Raw genomic sequence first — 22749 nt, forward strand, 5'->3', positions numbered from 1 at the left:
ATTTCTCACTACACCCCTCAATAAATTCCTTCAGGGGTGTAGTTTCCCAAATGGGGTTACTTTTGGGGGTTTCCACTGATTTGGTCCCGCAGGGCCTTTGAAAATGTGACATGCACCACAAACCATTCCAGCAAAATTTGAGCTCCAAAAGCCAAAGGATGCTCCTTCCCCTCTAAGCCCTGCTGTGGGTACTAACAGCAATTTATGTCCACATTTGGTGTATTTCCGTGCTCAGAAGAAATTGCTTTACAAATATTGGGGTTCTTTTTCTCCTTTAGGCCTTGTGAAAATGAAAAAAATCTAAGCTAAGTCTAGATTTCATGGGAAAAAAATTTAGATTTTCATTTTTACGGCCTACCTCCAATTAATTCTGCAAAAAAATCTGTGGAGTCAAAATGCTCAATATACCTCTAGATAAATTCCATAAGGGGTGTAGTTTCCAAAATGGGGTCACTTTTTGGGGGTTTCCATTGTTTTTGTTCCTCAGGAGCTTTGCAAATGCAACATGGCACCAAAAACCATTCCAGCTAAATTTGAGCTCCAAAAGCCAAATTGCTTTCCTTCCCTTCTGAGGGCTGTCGTGTATTCAATCATAAGTTTATGACCACATATGGGGTATTTCTGTAATCGGGAGAAATGTATTTACAAATGTTGGGGTGTTTTTTCTACTTTAGTCCTTGCAAAAATGAAAACATTGGATGTTTTATTGGAAAAAATTTAGATTTTCATTTCTATGGCTTAATTCAAAGAAGTTTAGCAAACAAACTGTGGGATTAAAATGCTCACTATACCCCTAGATTAATTCCTTTTGGGGTGTAATTTCCTAAATGTTGTCTTTTTGAGGGTTTTTACTATGTTTTGGCACCACAAGACCTTTTCAAACCTGACATGGTGCCTAAAATATTTTCTAATAGAAAGGAGGCCTGAAAATCCACTAGGTGCTCCTTTGCTTCTGAGGCCTGTGTTTCAGTCCATTATCACACTAGAGCCACATGTGGGATATTTCTAAAAGCTGCAGAATCTGGGCAATAAATATTGAGTTGCGTTTCTCTGGTAAAACCTTCTGTGTTACAGAAAAAATGTATTACAAATTAATTTCGGCAAAAAAATATGACATTTGTAAACTTCACCTCCACTTTGCTTTAATTCCTGTGAGCGGTGCAGTTTTTAAAATGGGGTGTTTTTTGTGGACTTTCTAATATCTAAGGGCCTTGTACCTTCCTAGAAAAATAGAAGGACGTTCAAAAAATGCTGCAAACATAAAGTAGACTTATGGGAAATGTAAACTAGTAACTATTTTGTGTGGTGTTACTATCTGTCTTACAAGCAGATACATTTAAATTTTGAAAAAAGCTAATTTTTCCAAATTTTCTCAAAATTTTGGTGTTTTTCACAAATATATATTGATTTTATCGATCAAATTTTTCACTAACATAAAGTATAATGTGTCACGAGAAAACAGTCTCAGAATCGCTTGGATAAGTAAAATCATCCCCAAGTTATTACCACCTAAATTGACACGTCAGATTTGAAAAAATAGGCTGTGTCCACAAGGCCAAAACTGTCTTTGTCTCCAAGGGGTTAATACACATGCAGATAACTCTTCCTGGTCTTCCAAACAAATAAGGTCCTAGCACTGACCAAAGTACTGTTTGAGAACAAGCAATGGAATAAAACAGTATAAGCAGAACCAACTACTTCGGGATTCTTTAAGCTGCAATCACCACATCAATATCTCAATTACATCAGGGTGAATAATTATTAAAACTTAACATTTACAGTTAAAATCAGCAGAGGCCAAAACATTACATTACAGTACCACAATAAATCCTATCTGGGAACATGAATCACAAAAACCAGAATAAAACGAACACACCCAAACCAGTATTACAGCATCCAAGAGTATCAAAAGATTGTATTTTCTTACTATTTGTGAAATATAGTATTCAATAATGGGTAGTGGTGTCCAAAGGCATTATTTCCCAAGGGAGATGCGCCCTCTTTCCCTATTTCGTCAGTTAGGGACCTAAAAATCCCCTAGACCTACACAGAGAACTTTACCCAAAAATTGTAACCCTATCTACATCCTGCCACTAACTAGTTTGTCTAGTACAGCCCCTCATATATATCCCAATGCGTTTCGTCTAGTAAATCTGGTGTTACTAGTGTAACGCGGCCGGTATGGTGTACCAGATGGATGTCTTGGAGAACCATTACTTATTATCAGTACATTTCTTCAACTTCACGGTCTACGTGCACAGCAGAGCCCTAATAAATCTAAGGGACAATACCGCCATACATATGGAGTCCGATGGAGTGTTCCACAATTTTTTTTCTGTCAGATTCATACGAAAAGCAAAAGAAAAGAACTCTGTATGAAGTCGGAGGCTTAAGGAGGTCCAGTAGAGGGCATCTGCATTTCTATGGAAGCCCTATTATGACTCCGTACAAAATGGAGCCTTAATACAGCCCTGTGCATCAGCCCTAAAACTGTTAAAGAGCATTGCCCTAAAATACAAAAAACTCACATGAAGACTTTGACACAATAATTGCCCCCTAATACAACAGACACCCATAGGTCCAACAAAGATAACTCAATTTATACCACACACAGGTGTGATATGTTTTCCTCAACTGATTTATTTATAACACTTGTTTTAATATGAATTATATGCAAACATGTTGGGTAAGCAATTTCTACTTACATCTTGGATTTCCCTTGGTGTTCCAGTTTTAGACACCTAAAACCCCTCTACTAATTCTAGGATGAAACCAGATCTGTATTCCTGGAAGGTCTTTGGAATGTCTCATGCTGCAAACGGAGTATTACTTTGAGGATTCATATGGAGAAAACATTTCACCAGTGTCCATCAAAATGTGTCCTTTATGATTAACTAAACGGTCCCCAGTTCCAATGTCATCAGATGTCCATTCAAAATATACAGTAGAAGCATTTTATGACTGTGCGGAAGGTAGCCGGATTATAGGGAGGACAGTCCACCCCAAGGCCTCCACCAGCCAGGGAGACTTGGGGGGGATTTGACTAGCGCCAAAACACCAGCAACTGTCAATAATCTATTGGGTTTGATTAACATAAGTGATGCAAATGAAATCCAGTAGTTAATGGGGTTGTCCAAGAGTTTAAAAAATAAAAAATAAATAAATAAAAAGAGCAGCAATTCTTATAAAATAATAATAAAAAAACAAAACAGAACTCATCTGTTAAATACAATGCTGTCCCAATGTCGATGCTCCGTTGCTCCCCTACTGAGTAGAACTTTATGAGTTTTCGATTGTAGAGCCATATTTGCATATAAGACAATGGATTTTAGAAAAAAATCATGGGCAGCCCAAACTTGTATGGACACATTGGAAAACCAAAAATGAATGATAATGATAAGTAACATGAGTTTATGGCTCTAATACTAATTTAAACACGTCAGCAGCCATTTACTGTGAGCTGTACAATGAAGATAATAACAATCAAGATATTCTTCACAAGAACCTCCAACTTCAAAAATTATCAGGGGTACATCTATTTATTATTATGGACTTTGGGTGAAAGTCCACAATTATTAACCCCATAATCACTTTCTGACCAGCGGCTTTACCCCCCTTCCTGACCAGGCCCATTTTCAAGTTTTAGCCATGTGCCAATTTAAAAGCAAATTTTCATCTATCACTCTTCCAAACTACATGTATTTGGTTTTGTTTTTCTCAGAACATGTTGGGCTTCAATATTGTGTAAAAAAAGAATAGATATAATTTAGTTTTTTTTAAAATAAAATAGGATAAAAGGGAAATAAGTTAAAAGAAAATGTGAATATGTGATTTTAGGTGATGTTTTTTTTTACATCTGGTGCATGCCACTGGGTAAACACACCTGAATACATATTTGGCAACTTCTGCCGACGTCAGCTATACTAAATATGTGGGCATTTCTTACACGCTGTGTGCAAGGCGGAGCTTACAATAAATGGTGCGCAAATTGGCTTTTAGAGAGCAAATTTTCCAAAGCAGTTTTGCTGACACCATACGACCATTACAGATGTTGTGAAGTGCCAAAACACCGTCATCACCACTGAAATGACTATTTTTTAGGAAATTAACCCCCCCCCCAAGGTATTAGTTTCGTGACATATAAAAGATTTTAGCTCTCTATTTTTTTCCAGACAATTCATTGACTTTAATGAAAAAAATTGAAACTGCCATTTTTTTCCCCAAACGTGAATTCAGATGACTTTTTCTGACATATGGTGCATGCCACTGGGTTAACACACCTGAATACATATTCGGCAACTTCTGCCGACTTTAACTATACTAAATACGTGGGCATTTTATACACACTGGGTGAAAGGCGGAGCTTACAATGAATGGTGCGCAAACTGGCTTTTGAAGAGCAAGTTTTCCACAGCTGTTTCCAAAGCGATCTCTGTGCATGTGACCAGTGTCTCAGCCAAAGTCGCCGTGTAGCCCCAGCCTAAAACTGTACATCTAACGTATTTTTCAGACTATAAGACGCACTTTTTAGGAAGAATAAATCCCTGACCGCATCCTTAACCCCTTTCCGATCCATGATGTGATGGCACGTCATGGAGCGGTGGGGTGATTTTTGGAGCAGGCTCACACGCTGAGCTCACTCGATACACTGCAGGTGTCAGCTGTGTTTTACAGATGACACGCTGCTCTAATGACCAGGAACAGCGATCACGCAGTTCCTGGCCGTTTAACTAGTTAAATGCCGCGGTCAGAGATTTTCCCTTGAAGGAAATTTATGTTTTCAATTTTTCAGCGTTTGCGCAATAAAAGAACTTATTTATAAAATAAATAATTTTCTGTGTCACTATATTCTGAGAGCCATAACTTTTTTATTTTTCAGTCAAAAAAGCTGTGTTAGGGCTTGTTTTTTTGCGGGACGGGTTGTAGTTTGTATTGGTACTAATTGATTTAATCAATTTAATTAATTTGATCACTTTTATTGTATATTTTGGGAGGGGAGTTGATCAAAAAATAGTGATTCTGGCATTGTTTTTCGTTTATTTTATTTGCGGTGTTAACCATTCGGGAAAAATAATATTATAGTTTTATAGTTGGGGTCGTTACGAAAATGGTGATACCAAATATGTGTACTTTTTTTTACGTGTTCATTTTTTTCCTATAATAAAAGACTTATAGGAAAAAAAGCAGTTCTTGTTTATGTCACTTCTAACTTTTATTTTTACACTTTTTTAAAAACATTTTTATTCTTTTTTTTACTTGTCCCACTAATCGCTCTGATCGCTGCTAGAACACATTACACTACGTACGTAGAGTAATGTGTTCTAACTGTCATTGTGACATGGCAGTCACACTGACAGGAAGCCTAGGAGGACCAGCCTCTGGCTGGTCCTCCTAGGCTTCTGTACATGGCAGCTCGGAAGCCATTGTCTGGCGTCCAGTTGCCATGGGTACCATCACCAGCCCCCGTGATTTCACGTGGGGGCTGCGGATCTGCACATCTGCGCTAAACACCTTAAATGCGGCGATCGCAATCTAACGCCGCATTTAAGGGGTTAAGTGCCGAAATCAGCGGCGATGGGCCGCTGATCGGCAACAGGGAATGCAGGGCAGACACCCTGCACAGTTAACCACCGCTGCGGTGTAGCGCCGTGCGGCGGTTAACTGTCAAAGCACAGACGTAACTGCACGTCGAGGTGTACGAAGTTACTGCACACCTCGACGTACATTGACAGCAAGGTGCGGGAATGGGTTAAAAAGAAAAATGTGGGTTGTTATCCTTGTCTAAACTGCATAAATTGCCCTCTGATTCAGAAAGGATCAATATTCACCCATCCTCACACCAAACAGACATATGAGATACGGTTCTATTTGAATTGCATCTTTGATCACATATTTTAGAATGCCCCTGTCATCTACTCTACGTTGAAGAGACCTCATTGGAATTCAAAATACGACTAAATCAACTCCGGTATACTATCCGTAAAAAATGTTTGGACCTTCCAGTGTCCAAGCATTATACTGAGGCAGGACATACAGAGAAACAAATTCTTGTTTATTTGATAGATCACATTCTGGTTCCTCGTAGAGGAGGCAATCGTATCAAATTATTAAAACGCAGAGAGTTGCAGTGGATACAGAGATTACACACATTAAAACCCCATGGATTGAATGTTGATTTTTCTACTCATGGCATCGTTTAGGATTGGCTTGCCCATAGCTTGGGATGTGTTGGATATATGTCTCCTGTTTATTCAAATTAGTGTATAATTTAATTAATTGGAAACTTTAATATTTTAATTTGTAGGCGAAATTTGCAAATTTTTCATTTCAATCAATTTTTTTCTGTAACACAGAATCTGGGCAAAACTACCAACTCAATATTTATTGCCCAGATTCTGCAGTTTTTAAAAAATATCCCACATGTGACCCTCTTGGGCTACTGGACTGAAGCACAGGCCTCAGAAGCAAAAGAGCACCTAGTGGATATTGGGGCCTCCTATTTATTAAAATATATTTTAGGCACCATGTCAGGTTTGAAGAGGTCTTGTGGTGCCAAAACAGTGGAAACGCCCCAAAAGTGACACCATTTGGGAAACTACGCCCCTCAAGGAATTTATCTATCAGTATAGTGAGCATTTAGACCCCACAGGTTTTTGCTGAATTTAGTGGAATTAGACCGAGAAATTTAACATCTAAATTTTTTCCAATAAAACATAGAAATTTTAAATTTTTACAAAGAATAAAGGAGAAAAAGCAACCCAACATTTGAAAAGCAATTTTGCACGATTATGGCAATACCCCATATGTGCTCATAAATTGCTGTTTGGAAACACGGCAGAGCTCAGAAGGGAAAGAGCACCATTTGACTTGTGGAGTTCAAGTTTTGCTGGATTGCTTTTTGGGTGCCATGTCACATTTGCAAAACCCCTTTGGGATCAAAACAGTGGAAGCCCCACAAAAGTGACACTATGTGGCAAACTATACCCCTCAAGGAATTTATCTAGGGGTATACTGCTTGTTTTGACCCCACAGGTTTTATGCTGAATTTATTGGAATTAGGCCATGAAATTGAAAATCTAAATTTTTTTCAATAAAACATATACATTTTCAATTTTTACAAAGAATAAAGGAGAAAAGGCACCCCAACACTTGTAAAGCAATGTCTCCCGAGTACAGAAATACCCCATATGTGGTCATAAACAGCTGTTTGGACACATGGCAGGGCTCAGAAGGGAAAGAGAGGGATTTGACATTTGAGGCTCAAGTTTCCTGGAATGGTTTTCGGGTGCCATGTCGCATTTGCAAAGCCCCTGAGGGGCCAATACAGTGGAAACCCCCGAAGGTGACCCCATTTGAGTAACTACACCCCTCAAGGAATTTATCTAGCAGTGCAGTGAGCATTTTGACCCCACATGTTTTTTAGGCTCTGAAAATGAATATCAAAATTTTTTCCACTAAAATGGTGAATTTTTTCCATTTTCAAAAGGAATAAAAACAGAAAAAGCACCTCAAAAATTGTAACGTAATTCCTCCCGAGTACAACGATATCCCATATGTGGTCATAAACTGCTGTTTGGGCAGACAGTAGGGCTCAGAAAGGCAGGAGCAGTATTTGGCATGCAGACTTTGCTTGATTGTTTTTTGGGCACCTTGTCGCATTTGAAGAGCCCCTGATGTATAAGAACAGGAGGAACCCAGTGAAAGTGACTCTATTTTGGAAACTACACCCCTCCAGGCAGTCATCTAGGGGTGTGGTGAACATTTTGGCCCCACAGGTGTTTTATAGATTTTATTAGACTTATACCACAAAAATATGTCGTTTTAGCCAACTTTTCATTTTCAGAAGGGGTAATAGGAGAAAAAAACACCACACAATTAGTATGGCCAATTAGTATGGCAATGCCCCATATGTGGCCCTAAACTGCTGTTTGGGCACATGACAGAGCTCAAATTGGAACGTGCGCGCCACTTGGCTCTAAGAGTGCAGATTTTGCTGGATTGGTGTTCGGGCGCCATTTCGCATTTGCAGAGTTCCCTTAGGTACCAGAGTACAGTAGAAAACCCTGAGAATTGACCCAATTTTGGAAACTACACCCCTCAAGGCATTTATCATTTTCCTGGACATATGACAGGGTTTAGGAGTGAAAGAGCAAATGCGCATGTAAGGGCTATTTTGGTGATTTTCGCAGCATTGACCCACAATTGAAGGGCTCTGAGGTCAAATAGTAAGAAAAACCCTAAGTAGTGACCCCAATTTTGGAAACTGCACCCCTCAAAGCATTTTAAGGGGTGTAGTGAGCATTTTAATCTCACAGGTGTTTTTTCATTAGAAAAATAATGCGCAGCGGAGTGTGCAATGTAAAAATTGCAATTTTCCACTGATATGCCATTTTATTGCGCAATATTTTGTGCCCAGTTTGTGCCACCACAGAGAAATACCTCATAACCTCATATTCTAAGAGCCATAAGTTTTCCGTCAAAAACGCTGGGGCTGTAGTTTTGTACAATTTTGGAGTATATGCGACTATTTGATCACTTTTTATTCTATTTTGAGAGGGATGGTGGCCAAAAAACAGTGATTCTGGAATTGTGTTCTATTAAAATTTTGGGAAAAATGACGTGATATTTTTATAGATTTGTTAAAGGGTGCATGGTGGGGAGCCCGTCTTATCAGGTCTGGTTTGCAACCAAATAGTCCACACCAGTAGAAATTGCAGGCCCCCTTTATACAAGTACAAGAATGTCACAGACACAGTTGATTCAATGTTCAAACTTTACAGGAGATGAACTTAGATCTTAGGGAGGCAGAATTCTTGAACGCTACAATTGCAATAACACAGTCTATTAATAAATACAACTATATACAGTGGCTGACGGGGATGGTGACAGCCCGGCCATTATCAGCCCTTGACGGCTTGTGCCCCGCATGGCAATCCAGCACTTATATCTATTCAGTGGCCCCTGATCCGCTTGGCAATCCAGCACTTAGGCCTATTCAGCGTCTCCCGTCCCGCTTAGCAATCCGGCTATTTAGCCCTTGACAGCTCCTGCCCCGTCTGGCATAGAGTTCAAGCAGTGCCACGCAGATTCTGCCACGCTTGGCAATCCGAGTATTTACAGACCTTGGCGGCTCTCGCACCACCTGGCATATCTAGGCACTGCACAAACCTTTATATGTGATCCGGGTGGCCATCTATGGCGGTGACTTCACCCTTGTCCTCAGGAGAACAGTCCTTGGCTATCAAAAGGGGAGGACAAGTCTTTACTGCTCACCCTTGCATATGTTACACAAACTGGCTTGAATCTCCATGTGATTACTCGGACCTAGTTGTACAGCACCGCTCAGTACTCAGGGTTTTCAGGTCTCTCGCTCAAGCCCTTGCCACCTGTGTCTATTACAGCTCACCCGCTTACTCCATGGTGCCAGTGTTTGGGCCTGCTTGTTCACACACTCAGCAGCCCCTCAGAGTGTGAGGGTCCCACTTTCTTCTTCCTGCTTACTATCTCTTTCTGCCAGTATGAAGCCATCTAGTGGCCAAAGAAAAATATTACAGCATATACACATGCATTATATACAAGGTAAAAAAAAATAGACAACGAAACAGTCTTAATAAAAAGGATACACTCTCATTTATTTTACGTAAGGGGGAGTACAGTGCTTGACCCCCTAATAGATTTGATCTTTACGGACACGTTGATATAAATATGTGTACTTTTTTTCAATGTTTTCAGTTTTTTCCTATAATAAAAGACTTATTATGGGAAAAAAAGGCAGTTATTATTTTGGCAGACCAGGAGGCCATTGTTAGGCCTCTGGTTGCCATAGCAACCATCAGCACCCTCGGAATTGCTTTGCGGATGTGCCAATCGGCCCGGATCAGAGGTTAGCACCAGTCCCGGCTGTACAGCAGGGTGTCAGCTGTAATATATAGCTGACACCTGCTGGTAATGTTGCTGGCTCAGCTTCTGAGCACACTCCATTACTGCCACGTACAGTTACGTGTTATTGCGTTAAGTACCTAACAGCAGCGACTAAATTGGCATGTCATTAAGGGGTTGAAGACTGTCTGACAGTTGGCAACTATGTTCTGCAGCACCCACAGTAACAAAGAATGTTCAAGACCGTGCTCCTGCGTTATACGTTAGTATAGTTCCCTGAACAAAAGAGTCATCGCACGTGTTTTCTATGTACCTCCCATAATTCCCTACTATGTACCACATCCTTTATGAGTCACATTATAGAACTATCAGGAAAGTCTGAGGGTTTTTGTCACATGTCACAAGACAAATACGACGTGTATGTACAAGAGGACTCCCTTCGAAAATTGGGTTTCTGTCACAGATGGGCAGATGATGTGCCACGGATCCACACAAGGATTAGCCCCATTTAATGAGCGGCATCTGCCGACTTTCCAATTCTCTCATTCATTGCCCATTGTGGATGATAGTTGTCTGGAAATAGTTGAAACTGAAGCTGTGGTGGATAAGGAAATTCCATGTTCTGTGCTGCAGGGGTGTGATGAATATTTAGATGAAGATGAAAATGAAGATGGTCTAGATAAAGAAAATGTACTGAGAATGTGGTGGTCAATGTACATTAACCAGTAGTAACCTCGATAACAAAAAGGTTGTCATTACTGGGCAAAAAACAAAGAAATCCACTTTGGATGGTATCATTATCGAGCCCAGAGGACTCATATCCTGCTATCTTAAAAATATTAAATGTCTACATTTGTCTTAGCGTCCCCAGGGTGCTGCTGCGTCTTTATGTTTGTTTGCTTTTCATTGCAGTCACAGCAGATTAGCACCTGTCCAATTATTTCACTTTTTGATGCATAACCTACTTTGTCTTTTGTATCATATCCCGCTATATATTCTTCTGAGGAAGGCCAAAGTAAGTCAAAGCGGTAATATAGGTTATCTGGACACCTGTTTTTTTAAAGAATTTACAGTGGGTGTATGGCCTTAGGTAGAGATGAGTAAATCTTCTAATATGGAGCCGTATTTGCTGCATATAAGACACTATATATGGAGCCTAATATGACATAATCATATCTATTTTTTTGTTTCCATCATTCACCAAACAACGGATGTTTGGATAAGTAGTACCGGGCACCAAGATTGCATGATGGTGACAGGCCACTGGAAAAGAGTTTTATTATTCTACCTTCCCAGCAGTAGAACAGAACAGAATTTCATCAGCAGGCTTCCTTCTTTATATATTACTGGCCTCAACCAAAAGCAGACAGCTGCCACTTTGTTGAAGGAATTGAAGAATATCAAGCAGAATGGCTCACTCCCTTAGACTCTCTCCTGGGTTTATTATAGGACAAACAATAAGGCTAATATGTCCTTTTGTATTTATAATTTTCCATGTTACAAAACCGAAAATCTTCACTGTGCTCGCTATATTATCACCTGATAAGAAACGGGATTCAGTCTCGAAACATATAGTCTGTATCCCGCAAGGCAAATAAAAGTTACTGATCATAAATAATACTACTGATTACAAAGTTATTCCAGACCATTACTGACGAGCTGGCGCCCTGGGAGCTTCAGTTTTCCTTTTTCATCTGGATATTAAAAAAGGCACAGAAGAGACTGCAGGCTGTGACTTGTGCAGCAGCATGCCTGTCACAGGCAGTGTGAAAACTGCAGCCCTTTGCAGAGAGGGGCAGAAATGATTGGTTGGCAATAGAGGAGATTCATTGACAACCGGTTACTGATTGACCCTATTGACCTTAAAAGGGTCCATTAGGGTCCAGTGTTTTTGACAGCAAGAACAATGCTGCCGATTTTACTATTCTTACCATCAAAATACCGGAAAGTTTGGATACAATTGTAAACAGCCTCAGTCGGAGTATTCTTAGATTGTTGTGATGCCTGATATTTTATTATTCAGAAGTTTACAAGAGAAAGCAGTGACATCATATAATCATGATTACAAGTGAGAGTTCACGAGGGGAAACTATGCTTTCCCTTTAACTGTACATAGCAGTTAAAATATATATACACTACCGTTCAAAAGTTTAGGGTCACTTAGAAATTTCCTTATTTTTGAAAAAAAACACCGTTTTTTTCAATGAAGATAACGTTAAATTAATCAGAAATACACTCTATACATTGTGAATGTGCTAAATGACTATTCTAGTTGCAAACGTCTGGTTTTTAATGAAATATCTACATAGGTGTATAGAGGCCCATTTCCAGCAACCATCACTCCAGTGTTCTAATGGTACATTGTGTATGCTAACTGTGTTAGAAGGCTAATGGATGATTAGAAAACACTTGAAAACCCTTGTGCAATTATGTTAGCACCGCTGTAAACAGTTTTACTGTTTAGAGGAGCTATAAAACTGACCTTCCTTTGAGCTAGTTGAGAATCTGGAGCATTACATTTGTGGGTTCGATTAAACTCTCCAAATGGCTAGAAAAAGAGAGCTTTCATGTGAAACTCGACAGTCTATTCTTGTTCTTAGAAATGAAGGCTATTCCATGCGAGAAATTGCCAAGAAACTGAAGATTTCCTACAACAGTGTGTACTACTCCCTTCAGAGGACAGCACAAACAGGCTCTAACCAGAGTAGAAAGAGAAGTGGGAGGCCCCGCTGCACAACTGAGCAACAAGACAAGTACATTAGAGTCTCTAGTTTGAGAAATAGATGCCTCACAAGTCCTCAACTGGCAGCTTCATTAAATAGTACCCGCAAAACGCCAGTGTCAACGTCTACAGTGAAGAGGCGACTCCGGAATGCTGGCCTTCAGGGCAGAGTGGCAAAGAAAAAGTCATATCTGAGACTGGCTAATAAAAGGAAAAGATTAATATGGGCAAAAGCACACAGACATTGGACAGAGGAAGATTGGAAAAAAGTGTTATCGACAGACGAATCGAAGTTTGAGGTGTTTGGATCACACAGAAGAACATTTGTGAGACGCAGAACAACTGAAAAGATGCTGGAAGAGTGCCTGACGCCATCTGTCAAGCATGGTGGAGGTAATGTGATGGTCTGGGGTAGCTTTGGTGCTGGTAAAGTGGGAGATTTGTACAAGGTAAAAGGGATTTTGAATAAGGAAGGCTATCACTCCATTTTGCAACGCCATGCCATACCCTGTGGACAGCGCTTGATTGGAGCCAATTTCATCCTACAACAGGAAAATGACCCAAAGCACACCTCCAAATTATGCAAGAACTATTTAGGGAAGAAGCAGGCAGCTGGTATTCTATCTGTAATGGAGTGGCCAGCGCAGTCACCAGATCTCAACCCCATAGAGCTGTTGTGGGAGCAGCTTGACCATTTGGTACGCAAGAAGTGCCCATCAAGCCAATCCAACTTGTGGGAGGGGCTTCTGGAAGCATGGGGTGAAATTTCTCCCGATTACCTCAGCAAATTAACAGCTAGAATGCCAAAGGTCTGCAATGCTGTAATTGCTGCAAATGGAGCATTCTTTGACGAAAGCAAAGTTTGAAGGAGAAAATTATTATTTCAAATAAAAATCATTATTTCCAACCTTGTCAATGTCTTGACTATATTTTCTAGTCATTTTGCAACTCATTTGATAAATATAAGTGTGAGTTTTCATGGAAAACACAAACTTTTCTGGGTGACCCCAAACTTTTGAACGGTAGTGTATATATATATATATATATATATATATATATATATATATATATATATATATATATATATATATATATATATATATGATTTCAGAAAAACATATATGTTAAAAACTGGATTTTTTGGAAATCGCTACTCGAATGAAAGGATGAGTAGAATGATGATAGTTAGTGGATTTATTGTACAACAGGAAGGGCAACGCGTTTCAACGCAGAACATGCGTCTTCATCAGGCCGAAAATAAGTAAAAACAGGCAAAAACATACATCTTAAATACACATGTGGATAGGGAGAGGGGATCCAAAATCCATAAGCCTCCTATCAATCCTCCTGGCCGTCCAATTATATCTGGTATAGGCTCACTCACAAGCAATCTATCACACTTCATAGACCTACACCTTCAGCCTAAAGTTCTGAAACTTCCATCATATCTCAAAGATTCAACGCAACTCATCAGGGATATTGTGGCCTTGAACAAAACACACCACTCTATTGACTATAACTTCCTAACGGCAGATGTATCAGCACTATACACAAACATCCCTCATGACAAAGGCCTACTGTCCATAGAAACCGTATTAATGTCAGACATTTACATACCCCGTGCTCAATCTTTTTTTCTCTTAGATTGCATTGACTTCATCCTACAACACAACATTTTTTCATTTAACTCCCAATTTTTCAGACAAATTAGAGGGTGTGCAATGGGATCAAGATTTGCACCCTCGTATGCTAACCTCTACATGGGACAATTTGAGGACTCCTACATATCTAGTGATCACCGTTTCAGTGAGAATATAGTCTTCTATCGTCGTTATATTGGCAACTTATTTTTTATCTAGAAGGGCAATGCAACAGATGCCTCTTCTTTCATAAATTTTTTAAACAAAAATGATTTTGGGCTCACTTTCACACACACTTTCTCTACTACTTCAATAGATTTTTTGGATCTCACGATTCTACTTATACTTTCATTTGAGTAGCGCTTTCCAAAAAATCCAGTTTTTAACAAATATGTTTTTCTGAAAACATATATATATATTTTTTAACTGCTATTTACTCGCGGCACAATACAATTGATGCCGGTACCTGGATATTGAGAGCTGCAACCCTGTTACAACACTGCCTACATCTCTTAGCTGTACCTGCCAGTACAAGCTTTTATAGTGAGTGCAACAACTTACCATTTTTACCCATTACTTTACCTATCAAGGTTTATCTTGCACCATGTGGCGCTGTGTACTTTTTTTGTCTTTTCAGACTTTAACCGTACAAGCAGAATAGGCCAGTATTGAAATAAAATGAAGTAACCACTGTCCTTCCCTTAGAATAAACTTCCTAAATTGGTGAGCATTCCCCTAGAATTAAAGGCCCAAATTGCCCCAACTTGACAACCATGTCTCAGATCAAAGCCATCTCGGTGAACACCACAGGGGATAACGTTTTGTGAAACAACGCACTTCCCTTGCACAAATTAATAGGCGACCATGTAATATACAACTGCGCTGAAAGTCCATCAGGGTTCAATGACTTATATGCTTTACATATGGGGCAAATGGGCAGTGGTTGTTCTGTTGTGATAACTCCTTTAAGTTGGCCTTACCGTTGCAACCTCTTCGGAGGTATAAATGTTGTATTTCCAGCAATTGTTAAAGTTGTCCTATGTTTTAGAGACCTAGACTACATAACTGTCGCCTGCTTCCCGGGAGACATAATCCCCAGTAATAGATAAATGCACACGATATGAAAAGCACTACAACTCTAACGCATTACAGGATAGCAATGTTATGGGAGATGTCGGTGGCCTCGAACTTTTCTGTTTTTACATAAACACTATAGAATTTATTGCATAAACATACAAAGAGTATAAAACTGGATAAACTTCTAGAACAGTAATTGATCTTCTTTGTTTAGTTGTGTGAACAGTATTATTTACACATAAGGACTTTACAGAGATGTATACATTCATTCACAGGGATCATGCAATATAAACGTATGCAGTCAGTGTGCAACACATAAAGTTGTATTTCTCTTATCTCCCTATTGAGGAATAGTCACTGCTAGCTGGAAGGATTGTCAGGACATTGTTATAAGGGCATTTCTGCCATGGATATGGCCACAACATATTTGATCTATGAAGATTTTGCTATGAATTTTACAGTTTGCAATTTGCACCAAAAATCGAAACCTAAAATCTAAAAGAAAACTACGATATGTATCCGCAGCAATCCCTAAAATTTACACTGTGTCAGAAGCGTTATGTAAAATGTCATTTACTTGCATTGTACTGTACTAAATTTTAGCGAAGAATCCGCAAAGAAACAGCAACAAATCCGCCACATATAAAAATGGCTTTAAAATTCACTGCTTCACGCGTCCAATTTTGTCTAGTTTGCACAATATTAATTTGTATATATATATTTATATATATGTAGAATCTATTGACCCGATGCACATACCTCTGTATTGAATAGTACACTTATCAATGCTGTGAAAAAAAAAGCTGTGTGACGCAAAGCACCAGAATGTATGCCAAAAGGACAGTCTTTTGGTATACGTCCTCTTTTGGGGTTTTGCCTTAAAAAAGCAAGAGGCGTCCAGTGGACCTATATTACAGCTTTGATTTACTCCAGCCTTCCTCAGAAGAATAGATACCGGGATATAATTATACCTCATGGACATAATCAATGCTTACATCAGGAGTTTTTCTCGTCACATACACGGAGTGATCATAGCTTAGTTATATTTGTTTCTGGGATGGCTGGATTATAGCTAATATGGGCAACAATACATATAGTGATAATAATAATAATAATATTTATTAATGGAAATCAAGTAAACAGTTCCAAAAGGTGGACAAAGGGAATTGAGTCAAAACTATAGATTTACTCCAAAAAGACTGCATAACTTGTAAAAATTTGCCGCTAAGGGTTTATGCACACAGCCGAGCCCTGTTCACGAAGCCTGTATGGATCCTTATCACGAAGACCTGCACTGCTATACAGTTTCCATCGGACTCCATTTGTGCAGAGATATCCTGCTCTGAGAAGAATACCTCTGTATATACAGCGTCAGATGGAGCAAGCCATGACTTTCTTTCTGTTGGAATTCTACGGAATCTGAGAGAAAACAAAACTCTGTATGGCTTCATATGAAATCGGAGTCATATGGAGGTTCTGTGGAGGGCTCATGCACCTCTATAGAAGTCCTATTACCGCTCTGTACAGAACGGAGCTATAAAACGGCCATGTACATGAGCGTGGCAAAGTTGGATTACAAACCCTAACTAAACTAAACTAAACTTCTCCATAAAAGTTTTAACAATTCGCATGGCAGTAATGAATAATAAAGTCATTCCATGCTAAAATCTTTCTAGACAAAAACTTGCCTGGTAAGACCTATTTTTTTTATATGTCCCATTCATAGGAATCTAAGGGTATGTTCACACGGCCTATTTACGGACGTAATTAGGGCGTTTTTGCCCCGAATTACGCCCGAAAATAGCGCCTCAATAGCGCTGACAAACATCTGCCCATTGAAAGCAATGGGCAGACGTTTGTCTGTTCACACGAGGCGTATATTTACGCGCCGCTGTCAAATGACGGCGCGTAACTAGACGCCCGCGTCAAAGAAGTGACCTGTCACTTCTTTGGCCGTAATTGGAGCCGTTATTCATTGACTCCAATGAATAGCAGCGCTAATTACGCCCGTAATAGACGCGGCGTTCAAGCGCCTGCACATGCCGGAACGGCTGAAATTACAAGGATGTTTTCAGGCTGAAACATCCCCGTAATTTCAGCCGTAACGGACGCCCTCGTGTGAACATACCCTAAGGGTATGTTCACACGTAGTCAACAAAAACGTCTGAAAATCCAGAGCTGTTTTCAAGGGAAAACCGACCCTGCTTTTCAGACGTTTTTTTACCAACTCGCATTTTTCGCGGCGTTTTCGCGGCGTTTTTTACGTCCGTTTTTTTAGCTGTTTTCATTGGAGTCTATGAGAAAACAGCTCCAAAAACGTCCAAAGAAGTGTCCTGCACTTCTTTTGACGAGGCTGTATTTTTACGCGTCGTCTTTTGACAGCTGTCAAACGATGACGCGTAAATGACAGGACGTCTGCACAGTACGTCGGCAAACCCATTCAAATGAATGGGCAGATGTTTGCCGACGTATTATAGCCCTATTTTCAGACGTAAAACGAGGCATAATACGCCTCGTATACGTCTGAAATTTGGCCGTGTGAACATACCCTAAGGGTATGTGCACACGTAGTGACCAAAAAGTCTGAAAATCCAGGGCTGTTTTCAAGGGAAAACAGACCCTGCTTTTCAGACGTTTTTTGACCAACTCGCATTTTTCGCGCCGTTTTCGCGGCGTTTTTTACGTCCGTTTTTGGAGCTGTTTTCATTGGAGTCTATGAGAAAACAGCTCCAAAAACGTCCAAAGAAGTGTCCTGCACTTCTTTTGACGAGGCTGTATTTTTACGCGTCGTCGTTTGACAGCTGTCAAACGACGACGCGTAAATAACAGGTCGTCTGCACAGTACGTCGGCAAACCCATTCAAATGAATGGGCAGATGTTTGCCGACGTATTGTAGCCCTATTTTCAGACGTAAAACGAGGCATAATACGCCTCGTTTATGTCTGAAAATAGGTCGTGTGAACCCAGCCTTAACCTTTTTTTTCTGTGCTGCCTGCATAATATACTGGTCATAGAAGAACACATTTTTTCTATGTCTGTGTTTCTGGGCTTTTCCTGCTGCTTCACTTATGTACTTGGATAGAATCCAAAATCCCATTTCTATCCATGTTCCTTGTTCTTAAAACTGAGTTTGACAAATATTTTAAATAGGCAAAGGCTGTGACGCAGAGTAAAAGTACAATCTGTATTTATACAGGAGCTCTGGAACAGATGGTGCCGTTAATGTAATATATGATTCAATTACACTTGCTGCACTTCTGCAGTCAGAATAGACTAAGGCTATGTTCACACGCTTAACCAAAAACGTCTGATAATACAGAGCGGTGTTCAAGGGAAAACAGCTCCTGATTTTCAGACGGTTTTTAAGCCACTCGCTTTTTTCGCTGCATTTTTCGTTTTCTTACATTTACATGGAATAGGCCCTGTACATAGCAGAATGTATTGTATGGTTGTTAGGCCTCATTTACACGAACGTAATATACGCGCGTGCGACGCGCGTGCTTTGCACGCATGTCGTACGCACCTATATTAGTCAATGGGGCAGTTTAGACGATGCGTGAATTGCGCTCAGCGCGTGTGCGCAGAAAAAAACTCACGACATGTTCTATAATCGTGCGTTTTTCGCGCACTCACGCACCCATTGAAGTCAATGGGTGCGTGAAAACCACGCATGCCGCACGGAAGCACTTCCGTGCGAACTGCGTGATTCGCGCAAGAGCTGTCAAACTCCTGAATGTAAACAGCTGTCAAATTCGAGATGAGCGCACCGAACTTCACCGGGTTCGGCCAAACTCGTTTTGACCGAAACCGGTAAAGAATGTTCGGGTACGCGACGTCAGGAGACAGTCACTGTCCACGGTGCTGAAAGCGTTAAACTGGTTCAGCACCATGGACAGTGACTTCCGCTCCGAAAATCCATGAACCTGTAAAAAAAAAAAGACGTTCTGACTTACCGATAACTCCGGTCCGACCTCCCGGGATGACAGTTCAGTCCAAGTGACAGCTGCAGCCAATCACAGGCCAAGCACAGGCTGCAGCCAATCACAGGCTGCAGCGGTCTCATGGACTGCGGCGTCATCCTGGGAGGTGGGGCCGGATGACAAGAGAGGGACGCGTCACCAAGGCAACGGCCGGGAGACCGGACTGGAGGAAGCAGGAAGTTCTTGGTAAGTATGAAAGTCTTTTTTTTATTCACAGGTTGGTGTATATTGTGTTCGGCATTCACTGTCGAGGGTGCTGAAAGAGTTACTGCCGATCAGTTAGCTCTTTCAGCACCTTGGACAGTGACGGGCGTCGACTAGCCTCATCTCTATGATGGCGGCTGCGCGAAAATCACGCAGCCGCGCATCATACACGGATGACACACGGAGCTGCCAAGTGCCTTTTGCGCGCGCAAAACGCAGCGTTTTTTGCGCGCGCAAAACGCACACGCTCGTGTAAATGAGGCCTTATTTAGCAGAATTCTTTGGGGGCAGTCTATTAACTTTTGGAGGGTAGTTTTCTGCTGTAGTAAATCGCAAATGGCACAAAACTCGCAATTTGCAGGAAAAATTGCGACTTTTGCTCATAGCTGGCGTAGATTTGACTTTCTGCCGCACTGACAACCAGAGATGCATCTAATTTATTAAGAGACATGCACCCCCTAATAAATGAGACACATCTTACTCCAGCGATCTCTATATTAAGACTGGTGTATAAATCTCCTCCATTGTACTTACATTATGTTAAATTCTGAGTGGCATGCGGCACAATCACCGTCTCTTCAATTTATATGATTGTTTGTGCTATCCTGTAGCTTTAACAAAATATATAAAGAGAGAGAAAAACACATCCACATACAAGACACTGCGGCAGGCAGTGATTGGCCGCCATGACTCGGTGTGGTCAGGGGCAGTGATGACCCAGGATGTTATACAGCAATAGGCAGGGACTGACAGGTACTGGCAGTCGTGGGTTGGGAATAAAGAAGAATCTTTGGTGATTATATTGAAATATTTTTTTTAATTCTTGTTATGTAACTGTACACCACTTATCTATATTTTTAGAAAACGTAACCCCTTACTGACATTTGTCTTGACTGTAGGTCATGGTCAGAAAGGCGTTGCAGCAACAACAAACTGATGGCAAAGTTTCAGGAGCTGAGCCCGCGCCATCAGTCGCTGGTGTCAGCTGTATATTACAGGCTTTACAGCTGACACTCTGCAGTAAAAGCCAGAACTGGAGCAAGCTCCAATCGCAGCTGATTACCCCCCTAGATGCCACTGTCAATAGCGACTGCGTCATCCAAGTTGTTTGTAGACCATGTGCCCCCACACAACGTGATCTGATAGTTGTAATACAGTGCACTATATAAGTTCCCTAGTGGGACTAAAAAATTTTTTAAAAAAAGTTTAAAAGAATGTTTTAGAAAAATAAAAGATTCAAGAAATAAAATAAAAAATTGCCTCTCTTTTTCCTTATCAAGTCCTTTATCATTGGAAAAAAAATAAAAAAATAAACGATACATCATTGGTATCGCCGCGTTCGTAACGACCGTAACTGTAAATATAATATGTTATTTATCCCGTGTGGAAAACGCATAAAAAAAAACACCTTAAAAAACAATGCCAGAATTTATGTTTTTTTGGTCACCTTGCCTTCTAAAAAAATGGAGTAGTAGGTGATCAAACAGCTTCGTCGATGGAAAAATAAAAAAGTTATGGCGCTCAGAACATGTGATGCAGAGTTAACATCATACCTCCCAACTTTCAAGTAATGCCAAGAGCGACAACTGTTTTCCTCTGATAAGCCACACCTCTAATCCCGCCAAATCCCCGCCCATACACACCCAGTTCAGCCCACACAGTATAGTGCTCCAATATTGCCTCCCCATAGTATGATGCCCACATAGTATCCCCCCCCCCCCACAGTAAAATGACCCCACAGCTGTCCCCCACACGGTATCATGCTCCCATAGTGCCTTCCCAGAGTATACTGCCTCCATAAACCCCCCCCCCCCCACACACACTATAATGCCCTTATAGCTGCTCCACACAGTATAAAACTCAATAGTACCTCCCACACACTGTGATGCCAAATAGCTGCCCCCACACAGTAAAATACCTCCATAGATGCCCCATACAGTATAATGCCCCATAGATGCACCCATACAATATAATGCCCACACAGATGTGCCCATACAGTATAATGCCCCATAGCTGCCCCATACAGTATTATGACCCCATAGCTGCCCCTTACAGTATAATGCCCCCATACAGTATAATGCCCCCTTAGCAAATGCCCCCAAACAGTATAAATCCCCTTTAGATGCCCCCAAAAGTTTTTTGCATCGGTCACATGGGATGAAACGCCGCAAAAATCGCAACATCTGTATTTGTTGCAGCTTTTACCTCCCCATTGAATTCAATAGGGAAAACCCGCAACAAAAAAGCAGCGATTATGCAAATACAATTGACATGCTGTATATATTAGAACAGCAGCAAGTAGTCCTGCCGGCAGCTCATCATCTCTTTTTCTTATGTAAAACAGATTTGTTTAACCGGTTTAGTAATATCATGGGGCTGAACTAGACCATGGGAAAATCCTCTGACATAATTATTATGCCCATGCAATATGTCCGAGCACAGACAACCACGGTATCCATGACTTTTTTTAATTTATTTTATCAATCCTTACTGATGACTTGTGTAAATATTTACTATGGCAGAAAAAGTACACATGCACTTGTACTGTAGATGATAGGTAGGAATAAGTTTCTATGGTGGATCCAATGTACCTCAGTCCTTCAGTGCAAGTATATACTGAACCTGCGTAGAGTGATACATTAGTTACGGAACGCAGTGTAAAGCTATCTCTACATGGAAGGTGTTGTGTGCAATCGAAGAGTACAGGCTTTTATGAAACAGAAGGTGCTAGATAGCAGTAGTGCTGAGCTGTAACGATTACGTTCCACCTCTAGATATTTATGAACTCAAGTTAAAAATTTCAGTGAAATTGAAGTAAAAGAAAATGTTATCACTTGGTTCCAGAGTTATACTAATATTAGAATATTTCAGAATATAGTTTGCATATGGGGCTGTGTGCACTCTTGTTTCCTCTCATACCCTAATGTATACTTTGAATAATCGGCTTAAAATTAAATTGTCCTAAGTCTGTGTGAGCATTTCCAATATGTAAATGAGATAGAAAACGAAGTTCACAATATATGTAATTATACAACTTCTATTAGCTGTATACAGCTATCAGCATGTAGCTCCCCCTAGTGGTGGCTGTACACAACCAAAATTTTATCATTTAACTTTCTGACTGTATAGCTGAGGCAAACTGACCATTTGGACCTAAGGGCAGTATCTGGGGTCCCATGGACAGAAATGGCCCACCACCCCTTAGTTTTAGGGCTCTAGTGGTTGAAAGGGGCCCATGACCTTTTAT

Source organism: Rhinoderma darwinii, chromosome 5 (assembly GCF_050947455.1).
Source record: "Rhinoderma darwinii isolate aRhiDar2 chromosome 5, aRhiDar2.hap1, whole genome shotgun sequence".
In the NCBI taxonomy this organism is placed as follows: Eukaryota; Metazoa; Chordata; class Amphibia; order Anura; family Rhinodermatidae; genus Rhinoderma; species Rhinoderma darwinii.